Genomic DNA, 16,448 nt, shown 5'->3' on the forward strand with positions numbered 1-16,448 from the left:
TGTCGTTTCCGCCACTTGGTCTGCCGGAATTACCAGCAGATTCCAAGTGGTGGAAATGCCGGTTAGTCCCCATTCCATGCAGTCCCATAGGACCAGCAAACTTATAGTTGGCCATCCGGAAAAGTGGTGTTACACATTATTACCAACACTTTATTTCTGGACCAACCAACTTATAGTGAGGCCCAAAGACTTTCTCTTTTCTGAGCCTTTTCTGCTCATCATGCAACAAAAGCAGCTACTAGCAGTTGCAGCCGCAAGGCATGTGTGCGATACTAGCTAAAACAAGCGCTTGCAACCATCCAATCAGAAGATGTCAGCCCCAGTGGTGATTCTGGCCAGCCACCATGATGAAAGCAGCCTTTTGGATTAAGATAGCTCCTGAATAGCACACACTTGAAAACCCTGGAAGCGTACTTAAAATGCTTAGCCAGGACACTGTTACCCAAGATCTCCATAAGCAAATGAAAAGGAGGGGGAGGGATTGCATAAATTGCCATTGCACTGAAGCCCGCAAAAACACAGCATAGCTATCAATTTGGCCATCCACGAGGAGTGCAAAGCACGTCCAAATGAAAGAGTGAATATTCTCTGTTACATCTAAATGTTCGCAGAGATGCCCTGGATAGGAAGCCGTGGCCTCTACCAACACTTGCAATAGACCTTGTCGTTTGATGGATTATTCAGGGTCTTAGATACCAAGAGTTGAGTACTGGGTTAAAAAGGTGGTCATATGGGTTCACCAGGGTGTTCTTTCTGGAAGACACAATGCATTCTCATATTAAGCACTGCAATGAGCTGGGGATTAGAGGGAGTGGTATTTGCCGCCTTTTGGTACAGAGCTTTGCCTGGTCACTTGTTAACGACTTATTTAGAGAAGTGTGTGAGGCCTAGTGTCTGGCTGTCCTTTGCATCAAATACCAGCTACACCTAGGATATAAATCTGATTGTTTGGGTACTGATTATTTGATTTCTTGTATTGCCTCAATTAGTGAGCCATTAAGCTCCCTTGCCTTCGTTGAATAGCATAATATATGATATACATGTTTCTTTGTTTATGGACACGGGTGTCCCATCGTATTACCACTAGTTTTGCTTTTTGCATAGATGTTTATCATATTTTAGGTATTTCTAATCTCCTGTGGTAAGCCGGGACAATTAAATAATAGCTTTTTGTATTCTGTCCTTTCCTTATGTGCCACTCTTCTGCCCTCTGCCCCTGCTGCAAATACTCATGCCCACAGTGCCCTCTTCTTCCTGATTCTCACTGTTTGGCTGTCTCCTCAACACTTTACTTGATTATAGGTCACAGCAAAGTCTATCTATGATCAGAGTATTTCTTGCAGTTCTATCTTTAATTGAGAAGAGGCAAACATTCATGAATTTTGTAAAGTAGCAATCTATCACTATTGGGCATACTCAGGACCTAAACATCTTTATTATGCCCTCACTTCTCCTCGTGTTTGCACACAGAATGTTCTCTTGAGCAACCTTGAGTGTTACAATGGGTCATACAAATAATAGCTCACTCTCACCTAATACCTTCTGCACTCAGTTTCACCCTGCTATATATTCACTCACTCACACCTACCATACCCTCGTAAAGACACTCCCACAATCACCAACTAATGTAATCTCCAACTCACTGCCACATTTTCCTTTCTCATTCTTTCACATCTGATTCTCTGCTGCATTATCCAACTACTCACACTTTCAGCTCCTCAGTCAGTTACCCTTTCTCTCTCTTCTTCGCGCTCTCATAAACACACAGCTCTCAATCTCACACACTCAGTCAATCCCTCAACCTCTCACTAAATGTTGTGATACACACCCAATTGCTTCCACTAATTTACTTGGACATTTTCATGTAAGAATCAAAAAGCGATGTATCAGTCACCCACTTGCAATCAATCAGAAATTCACCCAGATACTACCTCATAACAAACCACACTCTATAAGACACACACCTAATTTCCCATTCACTTACTGTCCATTAACAGACCATTCACTGTGTTATGAAAAATGGAAAACAAATGCATTCCCCTAAAGCAAACTGTTGCCTAAATCCTGAGATTCTTCTTTCAAGTGTGGTTATTTGTTTCTGTGAGATACAGCACCTGACACATGGCGCAGAGTTTGCAACACACCAGGATCATTTTGTACTGAAGACTAACCGCACAGCCAGAATGCTAAAAACCTTGGTAAAATAACACCATTTTCAATCTTTTAAAGTCATACCTTATAACATAGGGCCTTGCCTTTGCTAACCTGTGTTTCCTTCCTTGTAGGTTGCGGTGTTCTTCAGCGCGAGTGGAGTGTCCGGAGTGGTGCCAGCCGAGAGGCGACCAGCCAGGTAAGCCTTTTGAGCAGTTCGTAATTTGTAAATGTCTCTACTGCTTTCTTTAATGTTGCCTCCATCTTCCTCTTTCAGGTTGTTCTGTCCGGGAGGCGTGCAGATTTGAGGAAGCTGTTCTCAGTAGCTGCGAGTGTTTAAAGATGAAGACTGCAGGTAAGATGCTGAAACTAATGATGTTCCTTTTGTCTCCTTGCATGTTCTGCTTCTCCGAGGTACGAGGGAATAGCTGGACACGGTGAGCGTCACGTTGCAAGCTGCAAAGTAACGTGAAGCGTGTTGTCTTGCTCGGGTGTGGTTTAAATAGCCCCAACAAAATAGTCCAGGTGAAGTAGTCCCTAGGCTGCCACACCCAAAACACTAAACCGCATAGCTTGGTTCTTCGGAACCAAGCTATGTGGATGCCTCCAGGTTGGCTGTCAATACAATAAAGTAGTTCCCAAGCAGGACTGGCCCCATGAGGGCCTTTGAAGAGGATGCCAGGCTCTAGAGGCCCGAGTCCTGACTCCACCTGGCCAATGGGTTTGCCAGAGGGGGTTTTGGGCAAGGGTCGTGACAGCACTCCCCCCTAAGGCCCCTCCCATGGTGTTCCTTCTGTCTGGCCCAGGTTTGGTTGGGAAGTTCCGATGGAATTTCCTGATTAGACGTGGTGCGTGGATATTCTCACTGGGCTCCCAGGATCTATCTTGTGGTCCAAATCCTTTCCAATCGACGAGATAGTATAGCTTGGTCCTAGAGTATTTAGAGTCCAAGATATCTTGGACTTCGAATTCTGGTTCTCCGTCAACAAGTATGGGTTTAGGTGGTGTCCCAATCCGTGTGCCGGGTTGCATTGGTTTCAGGAGGGACACATGGAATACCGGGTGGATGTGTAGATTAGGTGGTAAATCCAGTTTCACGGCTGCTGGGTTGATAATTGCTTTAATGGTATAGGGTCCTAAGAATCTGGGATGAAAGGTCCGGGTTCCCTTGATGGGTACGAATTTAGCGGCTAACCAAACTTTGTCTCCTACTTGATAATCAGGGGCCTTTTTCCGGTGTTGGTCGGCAAATCTCTTTTGTTTTTCTTTGGCATGAATAAGGTGTTCCTTTGCCCTTTTGAAAGCCTGAGTAATGGTTGTGTGTAGAGTCTTTACTGCTGGCATTTCCAAGCTGGCTGGAAGGTCTAGTTCAGAGGTACGTGGGTGTCTGTCATAAAGGGTATAGAAGGGCGTTTGTCCTGTGCTTGAATGCAAAGAATTGTTATATGCATATTCGGCTATCCATAGTAGGTCTTTCCAATTCCTTTGTTCGTGGTGCAGCATGCACCGTAAATATTGTTCGAGTGTCTGATTGGTTCTCTCGGTTTGGCCGTCCGTTGGGGATGGTGACTGGTAGACACCCGAATGTCGATCTGCGCCACTGCACAACATTTTTTCCAGAAGTTTGAAACAAACTGGCTGCCTCGATCAGAGACCAGAACCGAAGGGAAGCCATGTAGCTTAACCACGCCCTCCAGGAACACCTTTGCTAAAGTGGCTGCGTCTGGGAGGCCTTTGAGAGGAATAAAATGGGCCATCTTCGAGAATAAGTCCACAACTACAAAGATGGTGTTGAACCGTTGGCTTGGAGGTAGATCAGTGATGAAGTCAAGGGAAAGAGTGTGCCATGGAACTGCAGGAATGTCCAAAGGTTGTAGGAGACCAGATGGTTTTTGTTTCTGTGATTTGTTTTGTGCGCAGACACCGCAGGACTGAAAATACTGAAGGATGTCCTTACACCAGGTAGGCCACCAAAAGTTCTCTTTCACCTTAGCTAGGGTTTTGGCGATCCCGGGATGCCCTTCGATCAGTGAATCGTGATAGTTTGAAATAATACGCTGTTGTAATTCCTTCTTGGGTACATATAGGCGATCCCTAAAAAATGGTAGATGGTCCTTGATGGTATATTGTTCTCCTTGAGTTTGCCATGCGAGGTAGGCATCAGGATTCATTGTCCGTTGGATTTCTTTTCATAGTTCTGCTTGTGTTAAGGCTGTCGTGATACCCAAGAGTTTGTCTTCAGGTATAATAGGTACTGTGTCTGGAGTTGTATATACTATTTCATCTATGCCCATGCGAGATAAGGCATCCGCCTTTCCGTTTGTGACTCCTGGTCGAAATGTGATTACATAATCATATTTGGCGAAGAAAAGGGCCCACCGTAATTGGCGCGAGGACTGGGCCTTGGCTGTTTTGAGATATTACAAGTTTCGGTGGTCTGTGATGACTGTAATGGTGTGTCTGGCCCCCAGAAGGTAGTGCCTCCAGGCTTTAAAGGCGGATTTGATAGCCAGGAGTTCCTTGTCCGTGATGGCATAATTAATATCTGGAGGTGAGAACTTTTTCAACCAGAAGGCCACAGGATGTAGCTGGCCAGTTTCCGGGTCTCTCTGTGAAAGGACAGCCCCCATTGCGAGACTGGACGCATCAGTTTCAACGACATAAGGGAGGTCTGGATGAGGATGTTGCAGGATTGGAGTGGAGGTAAACCTTTGTTTAAGTTCCTGAAAGGCTTCTTCTGCTTCTTCGGTCCAAGCAAAAATGTTATTGTTTTTTCGTAATAGTACTGTGATTGGGTGCACAACCTGAGAGAAGTCTGGGATGAACTGGCGGTAGAAGTTTGCAAAGCCCAGCATGCTTTGTACCCCTTTCAAAGACGTCGGTGAAGGCCATTTCAGAATGGCATATACCTTGTGCACGTCCATTCCGATGCCTCCTGGAGTAAGGATAAAATGAAGAAATTCTACTTCGGTGACGTGAAAAAAGCATTTTTAAAGCTTTGCAAACAAGCGGTGTTGACGAAGCTTGGTGAGGACTGAACGAACGTGCCTGACATGATCTTGTTCCGAGGCTGAGTATACTAAGATGTCGTCTATGTACACTAAGGTGCACACATCAATTAACTCCCTTAAGACGTCATTCATGAAATATTGGAATGCCGCAGGAGCGTTGCATAACCCGAACGGCATGACTTGATATTCAAACAAGCCGTACTTAGTACGGAAGTCGGTTTTCCATTCATCTCCTTTTCTGACTCGGACCAGGTGGTACGCTCCTCGAAGGTCCAATTTGGTATAAATCTGGGCATCTTTAACTTGGTCTAGCATCTCAGGGATAGGTGGCAAGGGGTAGCGGTTCTTCACAGTGATCTGGTTCAATGCGCAGTAGTCAATACAGGTTCTCAAGTCTCCTTCCTTTTTTGGTATGAATAACAAAGGACTGGCTGCGGGGGACTTCGGACGGATAAATCCGTTTGCAAGGTACTGGTCTAAATCGGATTTCAAATTAAGGTTTTCTGGTTCTGTGAGAGCGTAGATCCTGCCGCAAGGGATTTGTGCACCAGGAACAAGGTCGATCTGACAGTCATAGGGCCTGTGCGGCGGCAATGTATTGGCTTGGTCCTTTTGGAAAACATCCAGGAAATCATGGTATTCACTTGGCAAGGTATTAGTTGCTCCCAGGGTTGATACTGTCGCTCCGGGAGTCATGGGAATACAGGCGTCGGGTTTCTCCTTTTGGTAATAGCAGGCAGGGGAGCAGTCACTGGGGAAGGTTGATTTTCGTGCCCGCCAGTCTATCAAAGGGTTGTGAGCAACCAACAATGGCATCCCTAGTATTAGCCTGAACTGAGGTGCCTTGATGAGATCAAATGAAATAGACTCCCGATGTCCGTCCTGGCACAGCAAGGCTACCCTGGCTGTGCACTGGGTTACTGGTCTGGAAGTGATTTCTGTCCCATCCACGGTGGTCACCTTGTCCATAGTTGGCTTAGAACACAAAGGAATCCCCATCTCTGCTGCCAGTTCTGGATCAATATAATTTCCAACTGCTTCGCTATCGATGTATGCTTCAACGGCATGCATTCTTGATGACTGTTGGTGGTTAATTAAGATCACTGGTATTGCAAAGTGCGAGGTCAGCAACTCTTTCTTCTCACTCGACAAACTGACCTCTACGTTTGTTGAGCTTGGTAGTTTTCCGATTCCTTAGCTTCTCCTTCTCTGTGGCCTCGACTGTTCTTCTTGGGGCTTTTACCTGACAGTCCTTCAGGAAATGTCCTGGTTTCCCACAATACAAACAAGCTGTTGTTGTCTTCTTTTGTCCCGCTCTTGTTTTGTTAATGGAGGCTGTATCCCTCCAATCTGCATGGGTTCTACAGCATTTTCAGGTACACAGGGTGTGTTTTCCCTTGGTCGGACATACACGGTCCAAGGGTCCATCTTAGACCGGTCTGCCTTTCGGTCCTGAAACTGGTGGTCTAGCTGCACAACCAGATTTATGAATTCTGCACAGTCTCTGGGTGGATCAACCACCTGGGCTAAGACGTCCTTTAATTCGCCTTGTAAGCCTTGTTTTCTGGCCACCTAGCTTCGGCAACCAGTCTGTTGAAGTTAGCAATGTACGTTAACAAGTCCTGATTCCCCTGTCAGAGGGACAAGAGTTCATTGTCTACTGCTTGTTCCTGGGTATAGCGAGCAAAATGTTTTTCCATTTCTCTCTGGAATCCCCCCAAAGTCATGTAATAGAGGATCGTCATGGGTTACCAACGGCACCAACCAATCTGCTGCACTACCACTCAGGTATGATAAGACAAAAGCTATCCTAGCTTGTTCGTTTGGAAATGCTCCAGTCCTACAAAGAAAATGAAGGCGGCACTGATTGATGAATGCCGCATACTTCCGTGGGTCGCCTGAGAACCTTTCTGGTGGTGCCAGGGGCACTGTTCCAGATAACGTGATCTGTACCAGAGTGGGTGGTAGGGCAGGGTTTTGCATCGTTGGATTGCTTCCAGGTAGAGGCGTCTATTCTGCCTGTGATTGCAAGTATTGCCTGCTAATCTCTTCAGTGCGTTCTTTGGTCACTATTTGGTCTCTCCGGAGGGCATTAGTCTCTTGTCGGGCAGAATGAACCTCAGCACGAAGCTCTCCTAGTAATTGGGCCAATTGGTCAATTTCTGATGTCTCCATGGCGCCCAGGTGGATTTGTTATGGTAGGCTTCGCGTTCTGTTATGCTCACCTGGTATCCACAGGGACGCCACCCAGCCGGGTTACTCGCTGGTATGCTTCTCAGCTTTGCCCTGATGTGGTCTGCGGGGAAGGTTCTGCCTGAAAATACAGGACGACTGTGTTCAAGACTGACCAACTGGGATAAGTATCCTCCCTCCACCCCCGTATGGTTTCAGTCCCTCTGGCACCCTCTCCTCACCTTGTGGTAGAATTAGGCATGCTCTCCATCCGGCCTTCTTTGCAGGGGCACGTTGTCTTTCAAGGGCGAGTGCGGTCCAGTTACTTCACTGATGCCGGCCCGTTGGATATTGTTCAGGTAGGTCTTATTGCTGTTCTTTAGTTTTGTTGCTATCCTGCATGCCTTTCTTTGTTTAAAATGTCTCTTTTTTCTCCCTTAGGTATGCGGAGCTTCAGCGCCGCGAACTGGCTTGGTTGAGCCCCACTGGTAAATGATGGCGCATTAAGAGTACTATGATGCGGTAAGTAAGCACTATGCGCAGCGCTGCGAAGTCTTGCCTTTGCTAACCTGTTTTTTCCTTCCTTGTAGGTCGTGGTGTTCTTCAGCGCGAGTGGAATGTCCGGAGTGGTGCCAGCCGAGAGGCGACCAGCCAGGTAAGCCTTTTGAGCAGTTCATAATCTGTAAATGTCTCTACTGCTTTCTTTAATGTTGCCTCTATCTTCCTCTTTCAGGTTGTTCTGGCCAGGAGGTGTGCAGATTCGAGGAAGCTGTTCTCAGTAGCTGCGAGTGTTTAAAGATGAAGACTGCAGTTAAGATGCTGCTGCTAATGATGTTCCTTTTGTCTCCTTGCAGGTTCTGCTTCTCCGAGGTTCGAGGGAATAGCTGGACCCGGTGAGCGTCACGTTGCAAGCTGCAAAGTAACGCGAAGCGTGTTGTCTTGCTCGGGTGTGGTTTAAATAGCCCCAACAAAATAGTCCAGGTAAAGTATTTCCTAGGCTGCCACACCAAAAACACTAGACCACATAGCTTGGTTCTTCGGAACCAAGCTATGTGGATGCCTCCATGTTGGCTCCATATTGGCTGTAGTTCCAAAGCACATTGTTTTTCATTGTGTATGAGCCTGGCACCATAGGCGCCAGGACTGGCCCCATGAGAGCTTTTTGAAGAGGATGCCAGGCTCCAGAGGCCCGAGTCCTGACTCCACCTGGCCAATGGGTTTGCCAGAGGGGGTTTTGGGCAAAGGTCGTGACAATCATTGATTAATTATTAATATGAATACATTTATGAAACAATATCCTACATATTTATCAAACATATCTAGAGGTCCGTCTCGGTCTGCAATCCCTGAAATTCATATTTAATTGATGTGCCATGTTACTACAATGAAATATGGAATAACAATTATTTTGTATTGAAAAGTGTTAAGTGCAGATTAGCCTCCCACCTTTTTATGCCGAAATTATTCTCAGTTTATGAAGACTGGGGTTTTCTATTCTCTGGGAGTGTATGACTATTGAGCACGTCAGTAGAAGGACTTAACCAATCAAATAGTGTGATGTCATTGAGGATAAAGTGTGGGAATCATTCCCATTATAAAGGAAGGAACATAGGGAATAGGGAGCTCACTCTGAAAGTTGCATGGAAGGAGAATACCTCTTCCAATGGATGAGTAGTGATCTGGAAGATTACAAGGCCTTGCCCATGACATGATGGAGTCTGGCTACCTTGACATGAGGCGGACCTGCATTCCTGAACAAGGAAGTAAGGACAAGGAGAGGCCTACTGGCTTGGAATTTCCATGGGACACTTGAGCGTCTCTGCTGGATGTGCACCTTAAGAAATATTGAAAAAGTGAGTATAAAAACTCCCCCAAATGAGATTAGATAAATTCCATAGTCTCTGGAGTGGTTGAGAACTAGTGGGTAATTTTCTCTAGGGGATGCTCATTCCAAATAGAATACTTTAAAATTATAGTGGAGAAATGTAATGTGCTTTCTGACTATATTTAAAGTCAAGTGAGATTTCTTGTTTTTTTAAACTTTATTTGAAATATTTTTGTGAACAGGTTTAACAGAGCAGGGTAAAATGTTGGTCTCCCAATTCACACATATAGACAACATCCCCTTTTCTGAAATGGAATTTCCCACCCATCTAATAGTATAGTAACCTAGCTACCGATTCGGTGATGTCCATCTTATATACCCACCTCATCTATTATTTCATAATTCAGTCTCATCCCCAGAATCTGATCCACTGCTGCCACCCTGAGTTGCTGTTTATTTGGAGATACTCTCTTAGCGGGCCCTATATGTCCTTTGGCCTGTTTTGTGCAGGAAGTATTAATCTGTACTTCCTCTCATTTCATTCACAATATGTCATTGTACGGAGCTCTGTCTCAAATGTAGGTGTGGGGTCTCTGTACCAGGCTCTAGCAATTAGAGAGCTGGCTATTATGTATGTCTTGCTTAAAAACATATGTACTTGCATACTATCTACTTCGAATATCCTAAGAAGTAATATCTGCGGTGTCCTGGGAATGTTGCCAGCTCTCATTTAATTTATGGTGTCTATGGGCCTCATTACAACTCAGGCGTTAAGGGTTAACGCCACCGTTAACCCTTAACGCCTGATTCTGATTTTAACGCCTGCTTTTAGCAGGCGTTAAAATCCATGGCGCTAACCTGCCATGGTGCTAATTACGCCGCCGTAATTTACGGCGGCGTAATTAGCGCCTTCCCCACTCCCATTATGCCCTATGGGGCAAAAATGGGAATGGGGAAGGGAAAATGGGAAATGGGGATTTACCGCCCCACTCACCTTGGAATGGGGCGGTAAATCCGCCATCCACCATGGTGTAAACTCACACCATGGTGGTAAAGTTGGTGCACTTAGCACCAAGGTTGTAATGAGGCCCTATGACTTGAAAATGTCTCCACTAGGGTTCACTCTCAGGTTAGTTGCCGAAAATCAGCATTCGGACGGTGACATTTAATATGTTTGCAACCTGTCTGGGCAGTATGTGCATAACTTAATTGGGGTGTAGTTTGACTGTTGCAAGTATCTGCAGTGTGTGTCTAAACCTGTTGTTCTTTGCGACCCCTCTAGTTTGTAGGCATATTTGTTTCCATTGTTGATCTGTGAGGGTTGTGTTAAGGGTTTCTTTGCATCTATTACTTGGCCATCTTGTGGGGCTATTTCCTGTGACTTGATCACTTTGTATATGGTAGATACCATCTGTGTGTAACAAGGGGAGATGTGATGTATAAGGCTATGGGAGATACAGTCGGTTCTACAGGCGTGCTCGACATGTGCTGTTTTAGCTCATTTGTTAATTTTAAGTATATTAAGATAGTAATTTAATTCACATTCTGCCTTTCTTTTTAAGCTGTTCTAATGTGATCTGGTCCCCTCCCTTGAATAGGTCAAGCAATGTGGGTATACCTAGTCGTTAAAAGTGTAACCTAGATATTTTTTCAAACTTTATGTCAATTCCCTCCCCAAATAGGATCCGCAATATTGGGGAGTATAGCCATTCTGCTCCTGCAGTTGTTGCTGTCTTATTGCAAGACTAACATGTTTTATGTACCGTTCGTAGTTCTTATTTATTTATTTATTTATTTATTTTTATTTATTGGACATTTGTATGGCGCCTATACACAAGTGTTTCCAGGCGCCACAAGACAAGATAGGGGGGCAAGGGAATCACAAAAGTAGAACAACAAAAATGGTTATATTGGCCTTGTCACAATCCTACCGAGCTAGTGCAAGACAAGGTGGTAAGTGCAAGGGGTTGGGGTAAAGGTAGAAGTGCAGGAGAGGGGTGCCCCCAAGGGTGAGGTGGGCAAGTGCTGGGTGGGCCAATGACGGCAAGTGCCAGGGGAAGGGGGAGGGAGGATGAGTGCAGTGGACAGGGAGGAACACAATGGGCTAGTCCGGGAAAGGGGGCGCAAAGGCAAGGGCTGGCAAGGGATGCTGGGGTAACTGGTAGAAGGTGGTCTGGCCCCTCTATGACTCTGAAGGGACCAGTTCCCAGTCACAGCGGCAGAGGGAGAAATTAGTATGGGAAGGGGAGAGGGAAGGAAGTGGAGAAAAGGAGTGTCTTGAGAGGTTTACGGAACTTAAGAAGATCCGGCTCAAGTCTGAGGAGGAGGAAGGATGTTCTAGAGGGAGGAGCCAGTTGAGGAAAGGGATCTACCTCCCACTACCAGAAGGATTCTGGCCAGGAGGTATTTAGGGAGGCAAAGCTGGATTTAAAGAGGTCTCAGGCCCCAGACAGCCTTGTGTAGGATGCAAAGGGTCTTGAATTGGATCCTTGTGGTCACCAGGAGCCAGTGGAGAGAATTTAGGGCTGAAGAGATATTGTCCCTAGGCTTGAGGCCAAGGATAAGTCTTGCAGTCCTATTCTGAATTAGTTGAAGCGGGCGAAGGGAGGAAAGACTAGTGAAAACCAGAGCTCTGGAGACATTGAGCTTCTGGGGGATGGTGAGGAAAGGTAGAATGCCCCTGAGGAGATGCAATGAAATTTGGACTTCTTGGCATGGTCTGTGATGTGTGGAGAGACAGTTAGAGAAGAGTCAAAGATGATCCCAAGGAGTTTTGCCTCACAAGTTGGTGAGGGGAGGGGACACAGGGAGTCAGGCCAGAGAGTGAGGGGGAAACAAGGATCAGGCATCCCAATGAGAAGGATCTCTGTCTTGCTGGCATTAATGTAGAGATAATTTGCAGAGCACCATGCCTGAATAGCAGTCAGACAGTCCGGTATGAGGAAGGAGGTAGAGGATGGTAGCTTGAAAGAGAGCTGTGTGTTGACTGCACAACACTGGAAATGAGGGTACAAAGTGGAGATCAGGTGGGCCAGAGGGGCCAGGTGGATTTTGAAGAGCCATGGAGATAGGATAGAGCCCGCAGGGATGCCACAGGTAAAGAGTGAGGTGGAGGAGAGAAAAGTACCCATTTGCACTTGGGAGGGTCTGTTTGAAAGGAAAGAGGTAAGCCACGCCAGTGCCATGTCCGTGATGTCCAGGGTATCATGGAGACGGTTTATGAGGATGGAGTGGTTGACTGTGTCAAAGGCAGAAGAAAGATTGAGGAGGATCAGAGCAGAGGGAGTGTTAGAGTCCAGGTTAGAGAGTAGGTCTTCATGGGTGCTCAGGAGAGCAGTTTCTGTACCTCTGGTTGCCTGGAAAACTGACTGGTGTTCATGGAGGCAGCCAGCTACTTCAGTGTGGAAGGTCAATTGAGGGATAACAATCTTCTCCATGTGTTTGCCCAGAAAAGGGGTGACAGAGATAGGGTGATATTTAGCCGGACGAGAAGGGTCAGCAGATGGCTTTTATAGAAAAGGGTGCACAAGGGAGTGCTTAAGAGGTTGAGGGAAGGAGCCAGTGGAAAATGAACTGTTGCAGAGGTCAGTCAAGGACGGGTCAAGAGAGACAATGTTGTCCTTGATGGTTCTGGAGAAGCATGGGAGCACCTGTTTAGAGGAGACTTTCATAGAGTGAACAACTCTAGATATCTGATCTGGTGCAATGGGAGAGAAGAGGAGAGTATGGAGGGAGAGAGGGGCCAAGGGACGTGAGAGAAGGGAGGTTGGTAGGGGGGACACAATGACAGAGAGGACAGTATGTCTGGAGTTTTGGAGGAAAAGTGGGTAGCACGTGCAGAGCAGAGGACCTGGGAGGGAGGAGGAGAGGAGGAGACTGCAATAAGATTTGCAAGCTCCTTCCAGATTTTAAAGAGTTCAGCTGTGTTGTTGGTGGCTCCAGAGATGCAGGCTTGGCCATGAGCCCTCTTCTTGGAGCAGGTGGACAGACAATATTGCCTTTGGAGTAGGCAGCAGGCCAGTTTGTCAGAGGATGAGCTAGATGGCTGCCACTAGCACTCTGCAGCTTTGCAGCTTTGCACTTGTGTTTCAAAGCGGCTAAGTCAGAGTCATACCAACAGTTGCACTTGGAGGCAGGCTTCATGTGGATCCTCATTGGGGGCAAGGATGTCCAGGTTGTTAGAGATAGAAAGATGGAGGTTAGCTAGAACAGAGTCAGAAGGAGAGTCAAATGTAGGGGGAGGAGGAGGGATGAAGGAAGTGGCAAATTCAGTGACTAACACACTCTTCCTTGGTCGAATGACGGTGAAGGAGACTGGCAGTGCGGTCAGAGGCATCATCAGGGGACAGGGGAGGTCAAGGTGAGAAGAGAGTAGAGAGTGCTCAGACCAGGCAGACCAGGAGAGAGTGTTAGTAAGAAGTTTGGAGAGAGGGATGTCTAGCATCCAAGGTGTGGCTGGCAGAGTGGGTTAAGCCAGAGGGAAGCCTAGTGAGGGAAAGAGTGTCGCAGAGGTCATGAAATAGAACAGTGGCCACATCAGGAGAGTCAAGATGAATGTTAATGTCCCAAGGAAGATACGTTTGGGGAGGATGCAAGAAGAGAGGTGGACAGTTCTGCCCATTGTGAGAGGAAGAGGGAGGTTGGCCTTGGAGTCCTGTAGTTGCTAGTGAGAGTAAGAGTAAGAGAGATGGTAGGCGAGAAAGAAAGCCTGCAGAATAGGCTTTCAAGGGATGAGTATGTTTGAGTGTGGATGATAGAGGTAGATTTCCTTAGACCTCACAGGATGAATTTCAAACTAGCTGGGTGCATCACTGCCTTTTCAATCAAGACATCCAGGAATGCATGCAATTCAGCATACCACCATGTGGCATATTGCGCTTACACCACAAGATAATATACAGAAAGTTCAGGGTAGTCCAAGACCCCTTTCTCGTATGTTTTTGTAAGGGTGTTGTATGATGAACAGGGTTTTTTGCCTGCCCATATCATACTCTTTTTGCCAGGATGATTTTGGGGGTGTTATCAGAACATTGTTATAAATAAATAATAATTATGGAACTATGACCATTGGCGCCAGTGAAATCTTCGCAGCCTGGGAAAGTGGGAGTTTTATACTCCCCCTCAGTTGAGTTTCTAAGATTTCAAGGATTTTGATCTAGTTTATAAGGTATAGATTGGTAGTGTTCATGGATATTGCTATCCCCAGATATTTTATACTCTCCTCACTCCATCTAAAATGTGTTTGGACATCTTCTTGTCTGATACAAGGGGTTAATAGGAAAAGTTCTGATTTTTCCCAGGTAATTTTCAAACCCGACCGTTCTCAGTATTTTTGAATTCCTTCCATTACTGGAGGGAGATTTTGTTGGGGGAACTTTATATTATAGAGCAACATATTGTCCTCACATAGCGAGATTATGTAGATCGAGGAACATAGTTTGATCCCTTTTTGCCTATGGTATTCTCTGATATAGCAGGTTAACGGTTATATTGCCAAGACAAATAACATGCGTGATAACGGACATCCCTGCCTAGTACTACATGTGGGAGGATATCATTTTGGATTGTATTTTATTTGTTAGAACTGTGGCCTTAAGGAGGATGTACAATAACCATATCCATTCAATAAATTGGCTCCCACATCCTGATCTCCTGAACACTTCAAAAAGAAAGGGTCATTCAACCGGGTGGAATTACTTATACGCATCGGACATGGCTCCCACCGCAGGTAGCCGTGATTATTCACACTACTACAATATATTGTGTAGTAGTATGAAAAATCTTCTGAGATTATGTTCAGTGGAGTGGCCTGGTATGAACTAGGTCATTCAGGATTAAGCTCGGCATTAACGGTTGCAACCGATTCATGAATAGTTTACTAATATTTTATTATCTATTTATTAAATCAGTCTCTACGATGAGCAGCTTCATGGTCTCTTATTGGGTTTCAGTTGATGGGCCCCTGGGGGACCCTCGTGCATGGAAACAAGGCACATTCACCACACACAAACTGATACCCCAGACACGAGGTTCAATTCCCAAAATCTAGGGTTTATTGCAAAGCAAATAGTCTCAGTCGGCCGACCAGGATCTCACGTCCCGCAACGTGTGTTACCCAGACCTCGTGGGATGCAAGAGAGCGAACATTTTACAACAGTCACATATATACAAAAGATCATCATATTATCAGTTTGTGACACATCAAAAAACCGCCCCTAATGTATCTTCCTTTACAAGGGTTCGATGATTGACAATTATGACGAGAATGACACCTTCTAAGACATTTATTCAGCAACAGTTGCAATATTCTTTGTTACAGAGAACATAGTGCTCTTGCTCTGCAGGCAAGCTGTGTTCGTAGGAGAGACACATTCCGGGCCCTGCTATCTCTTGGTTTCTATTTGTGAGCTAGACGTCGGCTCGATCTAAGGGGGCCCAGAAAAAGGGGGCCGTGAAGGAGAGTATAATTCAAGCCATTAACTGTCTATTTCTACAGTTTCTGCTGTTTCAGTGAGAGTAGCAGGCACCTGCTTGGTGATTAAATGCCTTTCTGCTTACTTTCAAGGACTTGTGAGGGAGGAAAACAGAGTATCGCTGTCTGGGCTAGTTTCCCAGCTTGTAACTTGTGGCCTTGCTCTGTGCACAGGCAGAACCAAATAGAATCCACTTTAGCAAAGCATTATAACAGAAAAGCAAGAGAAAGCCAAATTGCAAAATGGCAAATTCTATTGGTACAAAATGGATGCTCTATGGTTATGCTGACGATTCTGTACTGGCGGTGCTAAACATATGATGCGGTTGGTTTTCAGCCAACATAATATACTGTCTATGCTATGGTAGGGTATTGTTTAGACTAACAAACCCTTCTCTTGGCCATAAGCCAAACGCATCAACCATACATTGCGTCTTCCTCTGACCATGTATCTGATTCTGAACTATGCATACTGCTGTAATCGTCATCGTCATCATCAATATTAATGGACATGAATTCTTTCATAGTTTGCATTTTGTGATTCGTATTCGTATTCGCTTTGGGAGTTCTTTTTTTGTGTCACCATGTGTATGCATACATCACTTATTCCAGTGCAAATGATTGGTAGACAGTGTATGCAACAACAACATGTTAGGAAGATTCCGAGGACTGCTGCTAAAATTGCAACTAATTTCCATCTCCATGAGCATAATAACTCCCAAAACCAGGAACTTATGCTCAGTTCCCAACTGCCTGTCGGGGGGTGGAGGTCAGAGCTCAGTACGTGTAACTTTTCTATTGCCTCAAAAATCGTAGG

This window comes from Ambystoma mexicanum, chromosome 1p, assembly GCF_040938575.1.
Source record: "Ambystoma mexicanum isolate Mex_15411 chromosome 1p, UKY_AmexF1_1, whole genome shotgun sequence".
Classification (NCBI taxonomy): Eukaryota; Metazoa; Chordata; class Amphibia; order Caudata; family Ambystomatidae; genus Ambystoma; species Ambystoma mexicanum.